Source organism: Balaenoptera acutorostrata, chromosome 13, assembly GCF_949987535.1.
Source record: "Balaenoptera acutorostrata chromosome 13, mBalAcu1.1, whole genome shotgun sequence".
Lineage (NCBI taxonomy): Eukaryota > Metazoa > Chordata > Mammalia > Artiodactyla > Balaenopteridae > Balaenoptera > Balaenoptera acutorostrata.
Window position 1 is genome coordinate 16401000 of NC_080076.1, and position 19563 is coordinate 16420562.

Consider the following 19563-nt stretch of genomic DNA (forward strand, 5'->3'; position numbering starts at 1 on the left):
CGAAGAATTGAGGAGGAGAATTAAAAGATTTACCTGTTTTGGTTTGACTCTGGTTAAGCGCGCTCAGGACTGCGGTGGCGGGGAGGAAGACGTGTGTATGAAGGCGGGTTCTGGAGGGGCTGCCGTGATGCACGTGGAGGGCGCGGGAAAGCAGCGGGCTGCGCAGGAGCTGGGGCTCCCTCCTGCGCATGCTCGGGGAGCTGTGCTGCAGCGGAGAACCGCCAGCGTCCCAGACACAGCGACGCCCTAGAGCAGAGCGTCCCTCTCCTGGCACGGCGGGCGCCGCCGAGTGTGTGGGGTTCCGGGTGTTTGGAGCCTAAGCTCAGCTGCCTGCGCGTTCCCAGCCCCTCGATACCCCAATAGCCGAGCTGCAGCTGCTACTTTGAAGGACAGACCTTAGGAAGCGTTTGCACCATCTTCCCAGGGTAAGAGTTGAGCTCCCCGAAGCTCCTGGCGGCCCCGCCTCCCTCTTTCCAGCCCGCCGAGGCCCCAGGCCCCTCTCAGATCATTGTGCAGGTCACCGGCTCGGGGCCCGCCCCTGCTACCCAGGGTTGATGACATTAGTGCTCCGAAGACTGGGGCATGGCGACTTTTCCTTTTCTAAGCCCCGCGCCACCCTCTCGCCTCCCCAACTCGCTCCGCACCCGGCAGCCCAGTGGTTCTGCTTGACGCGCGTCGGGCTGGCAGTCGCGCTCGGGGAGAGCGTCCTGGAGCGCTCTGAGCCGCGACCCGGAGGGCACATTCTCACGGGAGCGTGGTGGACAGTATTGCGGCTCTTTGGCGCCGTCTCTGGGGGACGGGAAAGGAATCCAGAAGTCTCTGCGGGCTTCAGAAGCTCCCGGGGTACTCGCGGCATCCCCGGGGCGAAGGAGAGCCCGGAACTCCCAGGCTGAGAGGCCGCGGTATGAATAATCCGGATTCCCGCCGCGCAGGTCCTTCTGGCCTCCTATCTTTGAGTGCTCCCGGGAAGGCGCGGCCAGAGCCTTAGCGTCAACCAGCTACTTACTGTCTATAGGTCGTTAGCACATTAGTGAACCACCCCAGCCCCCTTTCCTCCTGTAAATGAGCCCCACCTCCCTGGGAAATGGGAAAGATGGGTAGTTTACCACACTGTGTAAACTATACCAATGATGTGGCATGAAGCAATACACATCGTGATCCCGATTCTCCGATCCCGAGCATCCCTGTGCTGTTCTTGGGTTCCTGAAACCTACCTGGGAAAAGGAGGACTATCCCGGGGCTGGGAGTAGAGGGAGTGTCATCACAGGATTCAGTGCCTGCCATGTGGGTCCTTAGAGGCTGTGGCATAACCAGAGCTGTGTACCCCTAGACCTTCATCTGGAGCCTAACACATAGTAGGCTGGTCAGGAAGAATTTATTGAATGGGTTATTTCCCCCAATAGGTAGGGAGTAATATATTGATACTTGCGCTTTTCTCTGACAAGGAGGTCCCATAGGGAAATGAATGGAGTGGCCCAAGCAATATCAGATCTTGGCATGAAAAAAATAGGTAAACTCAGGATGGATGTGTAAGTAAATTTCTTTCACTTTGGCCTATCTTCTCTTTCATCCTTTAATGCCCTCGTTTTACTAGGAATGATTTATTCAGAGAACTTCCAACTTAAGTGGCCCCGGGTGAGTACCGCACTTGCTCTGCCCTCTTTCTCCTTAGTTAGTGCTGGGCACCTCTGACCTTGTGCATCTCACCATCAGCAACTTCTTCGATTCCCTTAGATCATTTCCATTATTTATTCTGTCTCCTTCTCTCTGCCATTTTTCTTCCTATCTGTTTGCATCTGTAGCTTTCCACCATTTTCCTCTCCTCTTTTACTAGTTTAGTCTGAGAATGGATATTCTAAACCATCTCTTTAGGCACCAACAGAGTGAACCATACCTGGACTTCAGGGACAAGTCCTTGGAAAATGATCAAAATGCTAATAGCTAATGATCATTGAAAACTTACTATGTGCCTGCACTCTTCTAAGTGGTTTCATCTCAGTTAAGCCTCATAAGGACTCTACTAGGAAGATTCAACTAGCCCCATTTTATAGATGAGGAGACTGAGGCACAGAGAGGTTGCACCAATTAACTCTGCTTGTAAGCGTTGGAGCTGGAATAACTAGAAGTCCCGTCAGTTCACGATCATATTGCATATTCGGGAAATATTTGCTGAATAAATGCTCCTTAATTCCAGTTCCCAAGAACAGCTTATTAGGCCACATTGGGAATTGAGATGCTGAGGAATGGTTGCTCGTTGTGAGTGCCTTCCTGGGCTACCTGGGGGAGGCCTGGACAAAGCATCAGCCCCAGCGTCCCTCCCCGCCCTCTTCCTAAGGGCTGCCTAGTAGGGCAGCTCCACTGGGCCTGCGGTGAGTCAAGCTCCCAGCTCCAGGAGGAGGGGTGCAGGTGAGGCGGGCAGGCGGTACTGTCCTTAACTCCGGTAGGAGGTGAGAATGGCTTGTGATAAAGAGCGTTAAAGCCCCAGACGATCCAGAAATACCTGGGGCCGCTGCTCAAGCTCACGGCTACGGAAAGCAGTTTGCAGAGGTGCCGGTCAAGGTGAGGCACTGGCTTCCGAAACTAGACTGTGCTGGCTCTGATTTGGGGCGGACACACGCCTTTCAGGGACTCTGGGGGAAAGGACTCCCCCAGTAAACCTTCATCCCTTGGGAAATGGTTCTTGAGTCTTCCATGACGAGGCTGCGGGTTTGGCTCAGGCTGCCACTGTCCATTGAAGGGGAACAGGAACCAGTTGGGAGTGGTCTTACGGGGTTCGGGGAGAAAAGACACTGTGTTGCTCTAAGCAGGCCTTGCTTCAGGCCGACGTGGATCCTGTCAGACTAGGAGGGAGGCCCTGGGGACTCTCTCGCAGGAAGACGACCCCAGTTCTGAACGGCAGCCGGAGGGGGTGGGGGTGGGGGGTGGGGGGTGGGAAGAAGGTGGGAAGTCGAAACCGCTCCTCCGGGCTCCTGGGAGCTGGGGTGGGAGCCGCCGGGGCCAGGCTGTGTGACCGCGGGGGCGGGGCGGAGAAGGGCGCCTCGGATTGGACGGCTCCGAGGGAAGGGCGGAGTCAGGCACGGCCAGCGGTGCCGCGGGCGCAGACTGTCTGGCGCTCCCCCTGGACCGAGGGCGGATGCAGAGATCCCGGGCCGGCGCGGAGCTGGGCGCCCCGCTAGTCTAGCCTCCATCAGCCGCCCCCGCCGCGCTGGGGACATTTCAGTTCTCGCATTTCTCCCTTTTTGGAGGAGTCTCTTCCTGCCCGTGAGCGTGGCGTGACCGTCCTGCACGCCGTGGCTCCGGACTTCTGGTGGTGATTTTACTCTTCCTTGGGGACGCAGGGCACTGAGGGCTCCGCCTCTCCAGACCGCCGGTCTCCAGAGTCACGGGGTCCAGAGGCGGCCGCAGCCGCGGAGGGTCTCCCTCCCTCGGTGTCCTGGAGCCGCGCGCTGCGACCCCAGACCGGTCCCGGCTGTTCATCCGACGTGGGTTCCCCGCTCTCGGAACCCAGTTCTGCCTCCTGCGGGCTCGAGCTCCCACCTCTGCTGCCGGGAGGGTGATCGGGACGGGTGTGGGTGACAGGGGGTGGGAGGGCTGGGAGAGACCCCTTGGGAGGGGCAGGATTCGGCCCAGAGGTCAGCAACTGAACGGGGGCGGCTCCGCTGTCTTTACTTACTTTAAACGTATAGTTACTGTTTGGGGAGATGGGAAATGTTACACCAGGGGAGACAGTCCCTGCCCGTCCCCGACAATCTAGAATCCGGCGAGAGGAGGCAGGGGATCCTCATCCTTCCTGCTCTCGGCCAAGTTCATGGGTTACTTGAAAGCCTAGGCGGAGAGCCCTCGGTGTAGCCAGGTTCGGGAAGCGAGGGCAGCGCGGGACTCCGCTTCCCGTGAGCCGCGTCGTCCCCGCGGGAGGTGCACGGAAGGGACACCAGGAGTCCGGACACAGCCGCCCCCAGGAACCTAGCATTTAACGTGACGCCTCCCACCCGCGCCCCCAGCCTCGCTGCGCACCCTTCTCGGTCTCAGGTCCAAGCGCGCCTTTCCGCCGACAGAACCTTACTACACGAATGGAATTCCAGCCTCCAGGAGGCCAGCAAAAAAAAAAAAAAAGAAAAAAGAAAAAAAAAGATTTTCAGGGAAGATAATATTAATGAAAAGCTGGCCTCTCCTTTCCGCTCAGCAAGCGCGAGCTCCGCCTGCGTCCTGACCCGCCTGGGAAAGGGGAGGCCCGGCAGCCGCAGGCAGGCACTCCCGACTCTTCAAGAGGCCGATGGTGCGCTTTCTGGCCAGTGTCGTCCCCTTAATTGGGAACTGGCTCCAATAATCTGGCCTCAGCTTGTTAGCTGTACAATAGGAGGCAGAGTTAATGACTCATTAGTGATTAATTCCTTAACTGTGCCTTAATTGCTCTCTGTAAAACTCCTTTCGTAAAACTGGATTAAATAGTCTAGATCCTTGGCCACGTCTCTCACAGGCCTGCAAGACACGGAGTGGGCCGTGTTCCCTTACCTTTGGCGGGTCATCTTCTTAAGGGCAGGTGCAGTGTCACCCCTCAGCCTCGAAGTCAGGAGATCTCTGGTCCAGTCAAGGCTGTGACACTGCCTGGTCATGTGACCCCGAACAGGTCCCCCTGTACAGCTATATCTCCAAAATCTCCCTTTATCCCTCATTACCCACCACAGACTCCTGAAACAGAACACATTTTATTCTATTCTATTCTATTCTAATTTTTAAAATTTGGCCTGGCCACATTGCATGCGGGATCTTAGTTCCTCGACCAGGGATAGAATCCGTGTCCCCTGCATTGGGAGCGTGGAGTCTTAACCACTGGACTGCCAGGGAAGTCCCCGGAGCACCTCATTTTTTTTTTTTTTTTTTTTTATAAATTTATTTATTTATTTATTTTTATTTTTGGCTGTGTTGGGTCTTCGTTTCTGTGTGAGGGTTTTCTCTAGTTGCGGCAAGCGGGGGCCGCTCTTCATCGTGGTGCGCGGGCCTCTCACTATCGCGGCCTCTCTTGTTGCGGAGCACAGGCTCCAGACGCGCAGGCTCAGTAGTTGTGGCCCACGGGCCCAGTCGCTCCGCGGCATGTGGGATCTTCCCAGACCAGGGCTCGAATCCGTGTCCCCTGCATTGGCAGGCAGATTCTCAACCACTGCGCCACCAGGGAAGCCCGCACCTCATTTTTAAAAACAGTGTTCTTCTGTTCTGTACATGGTGTCTAAGTGTGTGTGTGTGTTTAGGTTAGTAGGTTCTGAATGAACTGCGTAGGAGGCTACCTTCCTGTCCAAAGTGGTCTGAGAAAGCTCTTTCCCATGCTAACAGTGGCTGGGTTCTATAGTCTCCCCATTTGTACTTTAAAAACTTAGCTGTTCATTTTTTTCACCTTCTTAATTTTCCTGTCATCTTTATCCATTCCTGAAACTTGCAAGGTGTGGTGGACATGTAATGATGAATAAACAAGAGTCTCCACCCTCAAGGAGCATAGCCTAAGTAGAGGAAATAAGAATGAAACTGTACACACGTTTGCAAGTGCCTACTGGTTTTCTCCACCTGGGGTCCCACAGGCCACCCCAAACCAGATATGTTCAAAACAAAACTTATTTGTCTTTACTGTGTGGCTTCCTAAAAACCTTCTTAAAACTCTCCTCTCTCTTTCTGCATTCGTAGCCACCCAACGGATGCAATGAAATTGTTCTTGAGCCCTTGAGGCAAGCTATTTTCCAGTTTCCTTTCTACCTTATTTCTCAGCCATACATCTTCCAAATTTTAGCTGCCCAGAACAGAGACATCGCCCAGCCTCCCTTTCAATTAGATATGATTAAATAATGACCAATGTCATGGAACAGAAAACACTTTTAGGATGTAAGTTCTTAAAGGTCACCAGCACGCCCTGTTCTTGTCTCTTTCCTGTAGTCTGTTGGCTACAAGACAGGTGTGACGCTGGAGCCCCCATCTTGGACCATGTCATGACGCCACATGTTGAGGACGCTGAGTAACATGATGGAAGGGACCATATGCGATAAGTCCCTGACACTGGTGCACCATGCTAGCTCTTGACTGCTACCTGGGCTCTCTGTTTTAAGTCTAATTTTTTGGTCACTGTTAGCCAAACCTAACCCTAATTTGTTCATCCCTTTTCTTCAATGCCTGTATGCAGTTAACTACTTAGCCCCATTGATTTTACTTCAGAATGTCTCTTAAATTCACCTAGCCCTGTTTTTCCAGCAAGCTCTCTAGCTCAGGGCTTTATCAACTCTCACTCACGCTGCATGGCCTCCCATGGCATACAGCGCTTCTCATGGCCCCATTTTATGGTTGTTTCTTCGTTGATTCACTTACCCATTACATTTATTGGATTATTTCACCATTGATTCATTTCCCTATTATATTTATTGGGTTCTCTTTTTGATAAGCTCTGGAGCTAGAAAGATACAGCTTCCATATTATCTTCCTGACCCTAAATCCTTTCAATCTATCCTTCACACTGTAGTCAGAATTAGGTGCTTCAAATAATTCCTCTGCTTAAAACAATTCCTTATGGCTCATGGGACAAAAGCCAAGCACCTGATGAGTATGGCATCTGAGCCGCTTCTGAATCTGACCCCACCCATCTTTCCAGGCTTGCCTCTAGCCTTCCTCCTCACCCCCCTTCCCTCCTCATCCTCTGCTTAAGTGACACCAGAGTACTCTGCATTTCACTGGTCCACCATGTGCTTTTTCACTTTGCGGCTTTGAGTGTGAATGTTCCTTCTGCCTGGAAGGACTTCCCACCCTGCCCCTCCTGGCAAACTCCTTCAGGACCTGGCCCAGATGCCACTACCTTCTGTGCAGCTGGCCCGCTTTCTTGCAACAGTCGGTTCCTTGTTCTTCTTCCCTCCCAGAGCACTTTGTTGATGGAGTGCTACTCCAGCACTCATTCCATAGTGATGTCCACGGCCCCAGGGGAGACTGTGGGCTCCTTGAAGGCAGCTCTCTGGTCCTCCCCTGCATATTCAGTGCCTGACCCAACAGAAGCACCCAGTAGCTAGTACAGGGGCATGTGAGGCCCAGAGAAAGCATCCCCTCCTATAAGAGCTTATAACAAAGAATCTGCCCTAGACCACGAAGTCACAGAAGACTTCTCTGAAGAAGTAACACTCAATCTGAACTCTGAAAGGAAAACAAGTTAGCCAGGCGAGAGGAGAGGGACACAGCATGCGCGAAGGAGGAGGGACCCGGGGCCAGTCTGACGCTCTGGAACAAGGCTGGTCTGGCTGAGGCCAAAGGAAACTTAGAGAAGCAAGAGTCTACGTGGCTAAAAACAATTTTAGGAGGCAAGTTCTGCATCCAACCAAGACTTATAAGGAGGGGAATTTTCCAACATAGGAAGTGTGTTCACCTGCTGGATGGCCAAAAATTAACTAATGTCTGCTATAGGTGGGGATATGGTCATTTCAAATAAATCATCTCGTCTGCAGTATGAAGAGCTGGGAAGGCGGCAAGAGACAGTTCTAGAAGACCAGTTAGAAGGCTATTGCAGTAATTGAGGGAAGAGAGCATGAAAGCCTCTTGTGGTGACAAGGAGGCCAGGTTTGAGGTTGAGTGAGGAGATTGTGAATTCAGTCTTGATCAAATGAGTTTGAGTAGAGATATTGGGTAGGCAACTCCTAGTACTGGCTTGGAGCTCAGAGCAGAGCTGGCTGCTATCCGAGCTCTGAGATCGGTGCACAGATGATAATCAAAGCCATGGGCAGAGATGAGATGAGATTGCCAAGAGAGACGGAGTGTGGAGTGAGAAGAGGAGACCGATGTCAGAGCCTTGAGAGGCTCCAGCGTTTCATGGACAGTGTTGGAGGAGGGCAGGGGAGTGAGAGAAGAAAAATCAGGAAAGTGTGGTGACATGGAAGCTAAAGAGAGTTTCAAAAGGGAAAGAATGGGCAACAAGACTGTTAGAATTTTCAAAACTTAAAACTTAGCCAGTGATGAAACAAGGATATACAATTTTTGCTTCCTACAGGGGGACGGGATGCAGCTATTTTAGAAACACTGCCAGTGTTTCCTCCTGCCTGGGAAGTAATCATGGTGGTGGCCGGACCCCACCAGCCACTTCTCTAAGACGGGGACAGCAGGGCAGGAATTGCACAGACTTTGCCTATTTTTGTGTTTGTATTGACCCTATTCCTGTCCTTCCTTCTAAACTTTCCCCCACCTGTCTTCTTCACCTTCAGAAAGCCACTCATTCCACATCTAGAAAGAAAGTGAAATAAAGCAATTGTCCTAGAAATGCCAACTGATTATCTAAAATCCATTCAGAATAAACTCTTTAGTCCTTCATACAAGATGACTCCAACTTACCTTTCTCCATCACTCAAACTCTTCTGCACACACCCTCTGCTCTTGCCAAACTCAACTGTCCACCAAGCTTGACCCAAGCTTTCCTACCTTTATGCCTTTATCCAAGCTCTTCCTTCTACCTGAAATATCTTCCCCCACAGAAAATACTTTAAGATGAGTGAAAATGAAGATGCAGCATACCACAACTTATGGGATGCAGCTAAAGCAGTGCTTAGGGGAATATTATAGCTGTAAATGCTGTCTATATTAAAAAAAGAAGATTGCACATCAATAACCTAACCTTTCATTTTAACACACTAGAAAAAGAAGAACAAACTAAACTTGAAGTGAGCAGAGGAAGGAAATAGTAAAGATTACAGTGGAAATGAATAAAATAGAGAAGAGAAAAACAATAGAGAAAAAATACTTGATATAATTAGGTATCAGGGAAATGAAAAATAAAACCACGAAATACCACTTCACATGCATTAGGATGACTAGAATCAGAAAGTCAGCAGCAAGAAATGCTGGTGAGAAAGCGAAGAAATCAGAACCCAACATACGCTCATGGGGAAATGTAAAAATGTTGCAGCCACTTTGGAAAACAATCTGGCAGCCCTTCAAATGATTAAATATAGAATTACCATAGGAACCATCAATTCTGGCCAAGAGAAATGAAAACATACATCCACACAGAAACCTGTACATGAAAGTTTATAACATGCATTCTTCATAATAGCTAAAAAATGGAAACAACCCAAATGCCCATCGACAGATGAATTAATAAACAAAATGTGATATATATATATACAATGAGATATTATTCAGCCATAAAAAGGAATGGGGTACTAATACATGCTCCAACATGGGTGGGCCTTGAAAACATTATGTTAAGTGAAAGAAGCCAGACACAAAAGACCACGTACCAAGTAAATGGAAATTCATATGACATTCCAGAATAGGGTAATCTAGACACACAGAAAATAGATTCATGGTTGCTTTGTGCTGGGGGACAGGGGGATGGGGACACAGCGGGGGATAAAGGATATGGGATGTCTTCTCGATGTGATGAAAATGTTCTAAAATCAGCTGTGGTGATGAATGGTTGCCTATATCTTTGAATATACTAAAAGCTATTGAATGAGGCACTTTAAATGGGTGAATTGTATGGTATGTGAATTATATCTCAGTAAAGCTGTTGTTTTGTTTTGTTTTTCTTTTTTTAAGTCTTCCCACTAAACTCCATCCATTTCAGGATGGAAGAATTTTATACTCACGTTGGAAGAATTTTCCTAAATACCATGTTCATCGTGTTGCTCCCTTGCCAGGGAGCCTTTTCAAATTCAATAAGGACGTATCAATTCAGCTAACAGATAATGAGCGCCTACTGTCCTAGGCACAGTGATCAAAGCATCCACACACTTCTTCTGCAGTTTCAAATCTCAACTTCTCTTTCTGCCTTCAAGGCTCCACCCGCATGTCTCACTCACCCATTTCCTTTCCCGTTGACCTTCTGGGTAATAGAAAGCCTCTGCTCTAAACCTCTGACTTTGACAGCAACTCGCTCTCCCCAAGCCCCTCTTCTATACTGTTGCTTAAGGTGGACAACACCTTTTTATCCAAAAGGAGAGACCAGCCTAAAATGCCAACTCTCCTGGGAAAGAGAACGATCACTGAAATTCACTCTGTGATGTCAGCTCCTGGCTGGAGAACGTTTTCTGCAGTGATAGGTTGGTGAGGTGGGGATGGGGAGGAGCAAGTGTGACAAGAGAGAGGCCTTGGGTCCCAGGGAAGCTGGGCTTACATGCCATTTGCATCGGGCCTTGGGTCCCAGGGAAGCTGGGCTTACATGCCATTTGCATCGGGCCTTGGGTCCCAGGGAAGCTGGGCTTACATGCCATTTGCATCGGGCCTTGGGTCCCAGGGAAGCTGGGCTTACATGCCATTTGCATCGGGCCTTGGGTCCCAGGGAAGCTGGGCTTACATGCCATTTGCATCGGGCCTGCCCTGCTGCAGTGGTGGACACAGTCCTGTTCTTTCACTGAGCGTCCTCTGTCTAAATTGCCTTTTCTCCTCTCCTTGCATCGTTCTGTCCCTAGTGCAAAGCTCATCTCCAGGCATCGCTCCTTGGTTTTCCCTGCCTGTTGTCCTCTTACTTTCCCGGGATCAGTCTGTCTTGCTGTATCTCCGAATCCCACTGCTTTGTGTTCCCCCCACCCCACCCCAGACTCATTTCTAGAGCAAACAAGCCCACAGTAAATGCGACTGCCTGATACTTGGCCAAAAATCTGCTTAAGCAAGACTTTGTCCTCAGACTCAAACAGCAGCTCCTTGTGTCTTTTTTTTTTTTTTTTAATTTATTTATTTATTTTTGGCTGTGTTGGGTCTCCGTTTCTGTGCGAGGGCTTTCTCTAGTTGCGGCGAGCGGGGGCCACTCTTCATCGCGGTGCGCGGGCCTCTCACTGTCGTGGCCTCTCTTGTTGCGGAGCACAGGCTCCAGACGCGCAGGCTCAGTAATTGTGGCTCACGGGCCTAGTTGCTCCGCGGCATGTGGGATCTTCCTGGACCAGGGCTCGAACCCGTGTCCCCTGCATTGGCAGGCAGATTCTCAACCACTGCGCCACCAGGGAAGCCCTCCTTGTGTCTTTTTTGTATTTTGTTCCATGTAGGGTGAGGAGCATTCCTTCAGATTACTGTCATAGAGACATGATTGGATTCCTTGTCAAGGGGTCACAGGAACCCCCGTTCTGCCACCGACTTGATATGTGGCTTCCGGCAAGGAGGTTTCACCCAGGCCGAGGTCCCTTGGTTGTAAAATAGAAGGGTTAGACCAGGGAGTTCCCTGGTGGCCTAGTGGTTAGGATTCCGGGCTTTCACTGCCGCGGCCTAAACATGAAAAAGAATGGAATGGGATAGAATAGAATAGAATAGAATAGAATGGAATGGAATGGAATGGAATGGAATGGAATGGAATGGATTAGAAACGGTTAGACCAGAGGACTTCAAAAATCCTCCCAGCTGCAACATTCTGATCCAGCAGAGTACTTCAGTAATTTGGCTGAGGCTGCCATCTGGTGGTCATCCTGAGAACTTCACCTTCTAATTGGGCACTAGGAGTTTTCTAACAGAACCTTACTTCCCAGAACCGCCAGCTATGAGAAGGGCATTTTCTCAGCCGGGGAATGGCCTTCCTTTCTGAGTCTGCCCAAGTCCATGAGCTTCACGTTGCCCCTGTGATGGAAAGCCCTTCCTTTTCTACTCAGATGCCCACTTAGCCCAAGTCAACCCAACCCCGGTGATTCTTATGTCATTAAAGCCACTAGAAGGCCAAGAAATGTTATGCTTTCAAGTTTCTCATGCCCCTCCATAATTCAGGTTAGGAAGGAATTAGTTCTAAATCAATATATTCAAAGCATGAGTGAGGAAATATTTGCATGTTTTAATAAAATGAGCCCTGAAGTAGGGAAATTCTTTTTTTTTTAATTGAATATATTTGACATATAGCATTGTGTAAATTTAAGATGTACAATGTGTTTATTTGATGCATTTAAATATTGCAATATTATTGCCATCGTAGTGATATTTAGCACCTCTATCACATTACATAATTTCCTCTCTTTTTAGTGGTTGATATAATTAAGTTTTAGTCTCTTAGCAAATTTGACGATTGTAGTACAATATTGTTGTCAATATTGAAATAGGGCAATTCTTTTTTTTTGTTTAATTTTATTTATTTATTTATTTATTTTTTTGGCTGTGTTGGGTCTTCGTTTCTGTGCGAGGGCTTTCTCTAGTTGCGGCGAGCGGGGGCCACTCTTCATCACGGTGCGTGGGCCTCTCACTGTCGCAACCTCTCTTGTTGCGGAGCACAGGCTCCAGATGCGCAGGCTCAGTAGTTGTGGCTCACGGGCTCAGTTGCTCCACGGCGTGTGGGATCTTCCCAGACCAGGGCTCGAACCCGTGTCCCCTGCATTGGCAGGCAGATTCTCAACCACTGCGCCACCAGGGAAGCCCCCTAGGGCAATTCTTAATTCAAATTTAGTTAATTAAAAATTATACTAAAGGTAGAATTTTAGAATTATACTAAAAGTAAAATTTTAGAATTTTACTGCCTGTGCAGTAAAAAATATTTGATACATGGTATTCTCTTCCTGGTATCCTTCAAATGACAACAAATAGATAATTAGTTTAGTCCTACCATTAGACATTATATGCTATAGGATTGCCACTCAGGTTAGTTTCTAATACCTGGTATTTAATACCAGGGTATTAATGACTTAAATATCCTAATATATCACCCACGTAGAAATATTTATGTTTTAAGAGTCAATTTCTGGGGGTACAATGACCAACCCAAAAAATTAACAGAATTTAAGCGTGTAAGAAATCTGGTGAGGAGATACTTTGAAGCTCTGTGATCTTTTTGGCCACCCTCCAATGACCGAGATGCTGATGATACTTAAGGCTCAGAGATGGGAAAGGAGATTGAGAATTGTTCTATTCATTCTTCCTTCCTAGAAGAACAGACATTAACTGTGCCAGGAAGGGAATTATCATTTTGACTCTGAGGTATTTGTAGGAGATAGCTGTGGTATATTAAACAAGAACTTGGCTCGGAGTTTAAAGGATGGGTTTTATTCCGCTTTTTCCAATTTATAAGCTAGGTGCCCTTGAGCTAGTTGTTAACTTGTATACCACAAGTTACTAATCTGCATATAATTGGCATAGTATCATCTATGTTAAGGATTGTTCTGAAAAACTGAACAAGATAATCTATTTGGAGTTTCCAAGTTTGACTTCTATTCACGCTAAAGCGGTATCTACCCCCCACTCCCCCCCCTCCCCGGTAAAGGAAAAGTCAAAGGCATGTCTTTCTGCCCTCCTTCCTCCCCCCAAACCCCACCCCTGGCGCCCCATGGCTTGTGGGATCTTAGTTCCCCGACCAGGGATTGAATCCGGGCCACAGCAGTGAAAGCATCGAGTCTTAACCACTGGACCGACAGGGAACTCCGCTCTACCTTCTTTTTTAAGTCCCATGGGCCAGACTTCTTGTATGAACTTAGTACTGGGACACTGCATCTTCCCATTTCCTCACTACTCTTCCTAGATATTATGCAAAGAAACAAGAGCTTCAAACACCAATGGCAATGTCACTATAAGATAGTTATGACTTGAAGATGAAAAGAAAATATATAAATGCTGCTCCAAATAGCTGAGATTGTCATGGAAGCTGTGAGGAATCTCTTTAAGATACTCAAGGAAAGATTTTGAGTCTAGATGGACTTTCCTCCAGGAATAGATGCTGTGGACAAATAGTTTTTGAACGAGAAAGAATTCAAGGAACATTATTCTTTCTTAAGAGCCTTTATTAAGGTAAATATTAGAGGATGTTTTTCATCTAATCAAGAGATAACAGAGAAAACCACAGCAAAAGAACTGTGTATACCTATAACTGAGTCACTTTGCTATACAGCGGAAATTAACACAACATTGTAAATCAACTATATTTCAATTAAAAAAAAGATTTAAAAAAAGAACTGTGGATGAGCATGAATATATGCAGTTTATAAAACTAGGATGAAACAAATGTGGGACTTAGTGTGACAAAACAGAACGTAAATGTCATCTACACAAATATTATCAAAATGATGTGGGACTTCCCTGGCGGTCCAATGGTTAAGACTTCGCCTTCCAATGCAGGGGGTAACGGTTCGATCCATAGTCAGGGAACTAAGATCCCACATGGCTCGTGGCCAAAAAACCAAAAACGTAAAACAGAAGCAATATTGTAACAATTTTACAATTCAATTGTAAATTTACAATTCAATAAAAACTTTAAAAAATGGTCCACATAAAAAAATCTTAAAAAAAAAAAAAGAAATGATGCAACAAACAAAAAAAGAGAGAATGAAGGAATAAAGACCAGAACTAGAGTAAATTTGAGGCTTACTTTACATGTAATAACTGGACGTCAAATAGTCTTGTTCAGTTTAAAAGAAAATTCAGAGGAGAAATCTGTGCTGAGCAGGAATCTGGGGTTACTGTGGTGTCATGTGAGTAGTTTGCTACAGAGAAGGTCAAAGATGAGAAGAAAGCCTGAAAGGGAGTCTTGGAGAACTCCCAGGACTCAACAGGAACCAGGAGGAGGAGGCTGTGAAGGAGACACAGAGAAGGAGGCCGAGAGGCAGGAAGAAAGCCAAGACAATGAGGAGGCCAGAAGCCAAGGGGAAGTAGTTCACGGTAAAGTGCCCAACGGCGAAGAAGGTGACCTTATGACCCTAGTGATGGAGGAGACAGGAGGATTGGTGCTGGAAAAAGGAAGAAATAAAAACAGGGAAGAGAGCTACACAGTCAGGTGTATGTCAGGAAGATGGAGGGGCAGACAGAAGGCAAGTCTGGGAGCCGCTCCTCCTGGGGGCTGCGTGGGGACTGAGAAAGAAGGCTCTCATCAGAGAATGAAAGTGTGGGGCAGGAGAAGGGGGCGGGGGCAGCCTGTTCCCGTGGCGACCTCCTTACCTTTGCAGGTCTTCTCTGCCTGGGCTATGGGGTTAACACATTAAGAGCAAATAATTTTCTTTCCCCAGACTACTTGCTTTTTAATAGGGGCATGCTGAAATACCAAATAGCATGCTGAGTGTCACATATTAGCACAGGAGTGATGGGCTGACAGGTTCTGTGCATCCTCTCAGCTCTCACTGGGCAGGCAGGTAATGTAAACAAATGTAGCAGGCGGGGGGGGGGCACTAGGGCATGGTGGGGACTGTGGCAAAGTGGAGAATGTGAGCCCCTCCCTGCCACAGGGAGATTCGTATGTGAAATCCCTTGACATTGAAATTTCTGTCACTAATTCTCATTTTTAAGACACTGCCCAGGCAAACATCTAACCAGCAGGCTGCCAGTTCCTGACTACTAAGTTAAATTGTTTTTCACATTATTCACTTTTCTTTTCTCCCTCCATCCCCAGGAGTTAAGTGAAAAGAAAAGAGCTCCTTCTACAATCTGGTCTGGGCGGTTTGTATTTTTTTTATTTTTAATTTTTTTTCAAATTCCAGTTCAACCCCCAGCCTATCCATGGAAGCTATCTCTAGCTGAGGCATCTTGGGAAATTGCCAGGTAGAGGAGAGTACAATTCGATTTCCTTTCCATTTCTGTTAATTTCAGCGGTAGAGTCAGAGGAACTATTATGTGGTTAGTCACGGCCACTTGTCTTGCAAGGCAAGGAAGGAGTAAAGTATGAGAAAGGCTCAGTCAAAAGCCAGGAGCGACCTGTCAACTGCAGTCACAACCTAAGTGCTTCCAGCAAGAGAAACGGACTGTCGCTTGCTCTAACAGACTCGTGGCCTTAAAACTATTGAAAGGACTTTACATGAGCATCTGAGAATGGAATAAAACCCAGCATGTTTACACTTAAGAGCAGTGACAAATATTTGAAATTGTTTTCCTGCTAGAACCAGGGTTGTGTGAGGTCACATGAAATGAGGTTCATGCCTGTTTAAGACGCTGTTGAAAGTTCCTCCCACATCCATTCCATCCTCCTTCCTTACTGAGAGAGTCTTTGCTTAGGTTCCTGACACTCCTCCCACGTGACTCAATGGGTAAATCCAAATTGATGAGGTCAGTCATAGTGGTCTGGTTCTCTTCATTAGTGGTAAGATTAGGGCAAGCATGTGACCCAGCTGGTCACTGAGGTGTGAGGGACTTATCACTATTAATAAGGAGAAGACTGAAAAGAAGTGGCCTTTCTTCTTCTTTTGAATTTTGTCTTGTCTGGATGTGACAGCTGGAACTCCAGCAGCCATCTTGTGACCATGAGAGAAGTCAGCTTAAGGATAAATCTGAACCCTGGTGGCAGAGTGGAAGACAGAAAGACCCCTATCCTTGAGGATATATTTGGGTCACTGAATTAAACTGAACTCAACAACCTTGAATACTACCTCCCTCTGGAGTTCTGGTATATGAAATAATAAATCAATCTTTTATGTCAATTTGAGTTGAGGGCTTTCAGTTACGAACATCCAAAGGTATCCTAACTGGTACAGTGGTCATTCCTGAAGGTCTACAAAATAGTCTCTTTTCCATCTAGAGTCATGTGGAATCATCTATTCATCATCCATTAATTAGTTTAATGGGTCTGATCACAGGGCAAAGAGTAGCAGAGCCATGGTTAGAACTACCATATGATCCAGCAATCCCACTTCTGGGTACCCAAAGGAAATGAAATCAGTATCTTGAAGAGATATCTGCATTCTCACGTTCATTGCAGCAGTATTCACACGGCCTTTCTGCTTTGGGAATGGCAATAGTTTATCACTGTGGATTTCCCTTGAAGAGCTATCTCATACTCTCTGATTAAAGCAGCCTGTGGTTGAGGAAATGAATTATGTAAATCCCACATTTTACTTAGATTACTCCCTACACATCTGAGCTAGGTTAAGATACTCTGTGGTGATCATATATCCCCAATAGGAATGGGAAGGTGGGCATTGTGGGGCTAGAAATGGTACTGCACTGCTTGAAATGTCTGCTGAGTGTGTTACTGAACCTCTGATCATAAGCAAAGACCGCTAACTTACCCGGAGCAATCCACCCTGTGATGCTTAAAAAAAATAAAGATTGAGTTTTTAAAAGAGCAAATTTGAAGGCAATTATTATTGCTTTCTTCCCTTTCGGATTCTTCCTCTTGATTATCCCACTTCGCTGCAAGGATTCCTAAATATTGTCACCTCTTGAAAGCAATCTCCTCTCCTTGCTGTATGCACACACCTAGGCTGTGTGCTGGAGACAACAGCCACCAGGGTCTTCCCTTCCCAGAATCCCAGGCTGGGTGTTAACTCTTCTCTAGAATAGGAATGGTCAGAAATCAAAGAGGAAATTCTTTTTTGAGCACAAGGGGCAGGGGACATCTGTAACCTGTGGCTGACCATATCTTTTAAACACCCTCTCTTCTTTTTGATAGGGTCTGTCGACTGAAAAAAAAAAAGAAGTGCAATGTGAAAGTTGTGAGTTAAGTTTTATTTGGGGCAAAATGAGGACTATATCCTGGAAGACAGCCTCTCAGATGCTCTGAGGAACTGCTCCGAAGAGGTAAGCGGAGAGGCCGGTATGTATGTGATTTTGGTGAAGAAGGATAAGGACAATCAAGCAAACATTTTGGCAGAAGGTAGCTGCGAGTCACAAGAAGGTTACTGCTGGTCACGAGGAGCAGGTGTTTCCATTAATGATTTTAGTGCTTTTATAGATATGAGGAAATGCAAGAGTTGGGCTCATAAAAATCTTCTCCTGAAAATATCTATCTAAAAACCTGTTCTTCCAGTTTTTCCCAGAGCACAGAGTGCCTCATTCCTGAACTCCTTGCAGGGTGTGTTGAAGGTCAGCGACTGCAGTGGCTAGTGACCTAATCCTTGTAGAAGCAGATGGCAAGTGCCAATTTTTAGTTGGCTGGTCCCACAATTTTCCTCCCATGTTCCCAAAGTAGAACCCTAAAAACTACATTTCCCAGCTTCCCTCACTGCTAGATGCAGGCTAGCTTCCACCAATCAGACGCAGACATTCAAAGCTCTGATTTGGAAGTAAGCCAAGGGCGGAAGAGAGTTTGGGGGGCATAATGCCAGGGGCACAGGTAGTGGCAGAGGCAATGGAAGAGAGTGCTAACTCCGGCAGTTCTGCAGAATGCTGTAGGGGTAGCAGAGCACATGGAAGCCATCTCATCAGCCTATCGGAGACCTGGCTCTTTTGGAGTTTTCCTTTTCTACTTAAACAACTCAAGGTGGATGCTATTATCTGCAGCTGAAAATTCCCTGACCCAATAAGCCCACACAGATAGGTGACGGGACTACACCTGCAAACAAGTGTTCAGGAAACCTCTCCGTGTAGGGAAAGCTATATCTCTTAAGTAAAGGGATTCTAATCGTTTTTCTTTCTTTCTTTCTTTCTTTCTTTCTTTCTTTCTTTCTTTCTTTCTTTCTTTCTTTCTTTCTTTCTTTCTTTCTTTCTTTCCTTTTTTCTGGGGGGGGGACGGGTATAGTTGATTTACAATGTTGTTTGGTTTCAGGTGTACAGCAAAGTGATTCAGCTATACATATACATATATCTATTCTTTTTCAGGTTCTTTTCCCCTATAGGTTATTGCAGAGTATTGCTATACAGTAGGTCCTTGTTGATTATCTATTTTATATAGAGTAGTATGTATATATTAATCCCAAACTCCTAATTTATCCCTCCCCCTCACCTTTCCCCTTTGGTAACCATAAGTTTGTTTTCTATGCCTGTGAGTCTGTTTCTGTTTTGTAAATAAGTTCATTTGTATCTTTTTTTTTTTTTTCCGGCCACGCCACGCGGCTTGCGGGATCTTAGTTCTTTGACCAGGGATCAAACCCAGGCCCCCCACAGTGGAAGCGCAGGGTCCTAACCACTGGACCACCAGGGAATTCCCCATTTGTATCATTTTTAAAGATTTCACATATAAGTGATATCATATGATATTTGTCTTTCTTTTTCTGACTTACTTCACTTAGTATGATAATCTCCAGGGCCATCCATGTTGCTGCAAATGGCATTATTTCATTCTCTTTTATGGCTGAGTAATATTCCAATGTATATATGTACCACATCTTCTTTATCCATTCAAGGACAGATAAATGGATAAAGGGATTCTGGTCTTGACCAGGGCTTGGTACTTAGGCACCTGCAAGGGTCAAGGGATTCAAGTGAGCAGTTCTTGTGTCTTGGTCAGGGCACATGAGGGAAAAATGATTGCAATTGGAACACAGGATCACATCTACTCTCATGAAACAACCAAACAAGTGACTGTCTAGATGGGGTTATTCCAGAAGCATTGTCTTCCTCGCCCCACCTGAAATGCCACCCTTGGAGAAATGTCCCCTGGGTCTGGAAGGTTGTTTTCATCTTTCTGAGTGTCCTACTGGAGGGTGAATCCTGGTGATAGGGCTTCCCCTTCATCATCAGCTGCATGGCAGGCTTTAGTGCACTCAGCTCAGGATCGAGTTCTTGGGAAAGAGGCCCAGGGCGTCCCGAGAAGAGGAAGGCGGCAGGACACTGAAAACACACCTGACATATTTTCCCTGGTCTGGCTCTGGATAAGTTGGGAATCAACGTGATTTTAAAAGAAATTAGAACACCTCACATCTTATGTGGTTCTTTGATAATCAGAACAAAGGCAAGATAAATCTCTTCACCATTTCATATGTGATTTCCCCAAATGAAGGAAATCCAGGCATATGGCAA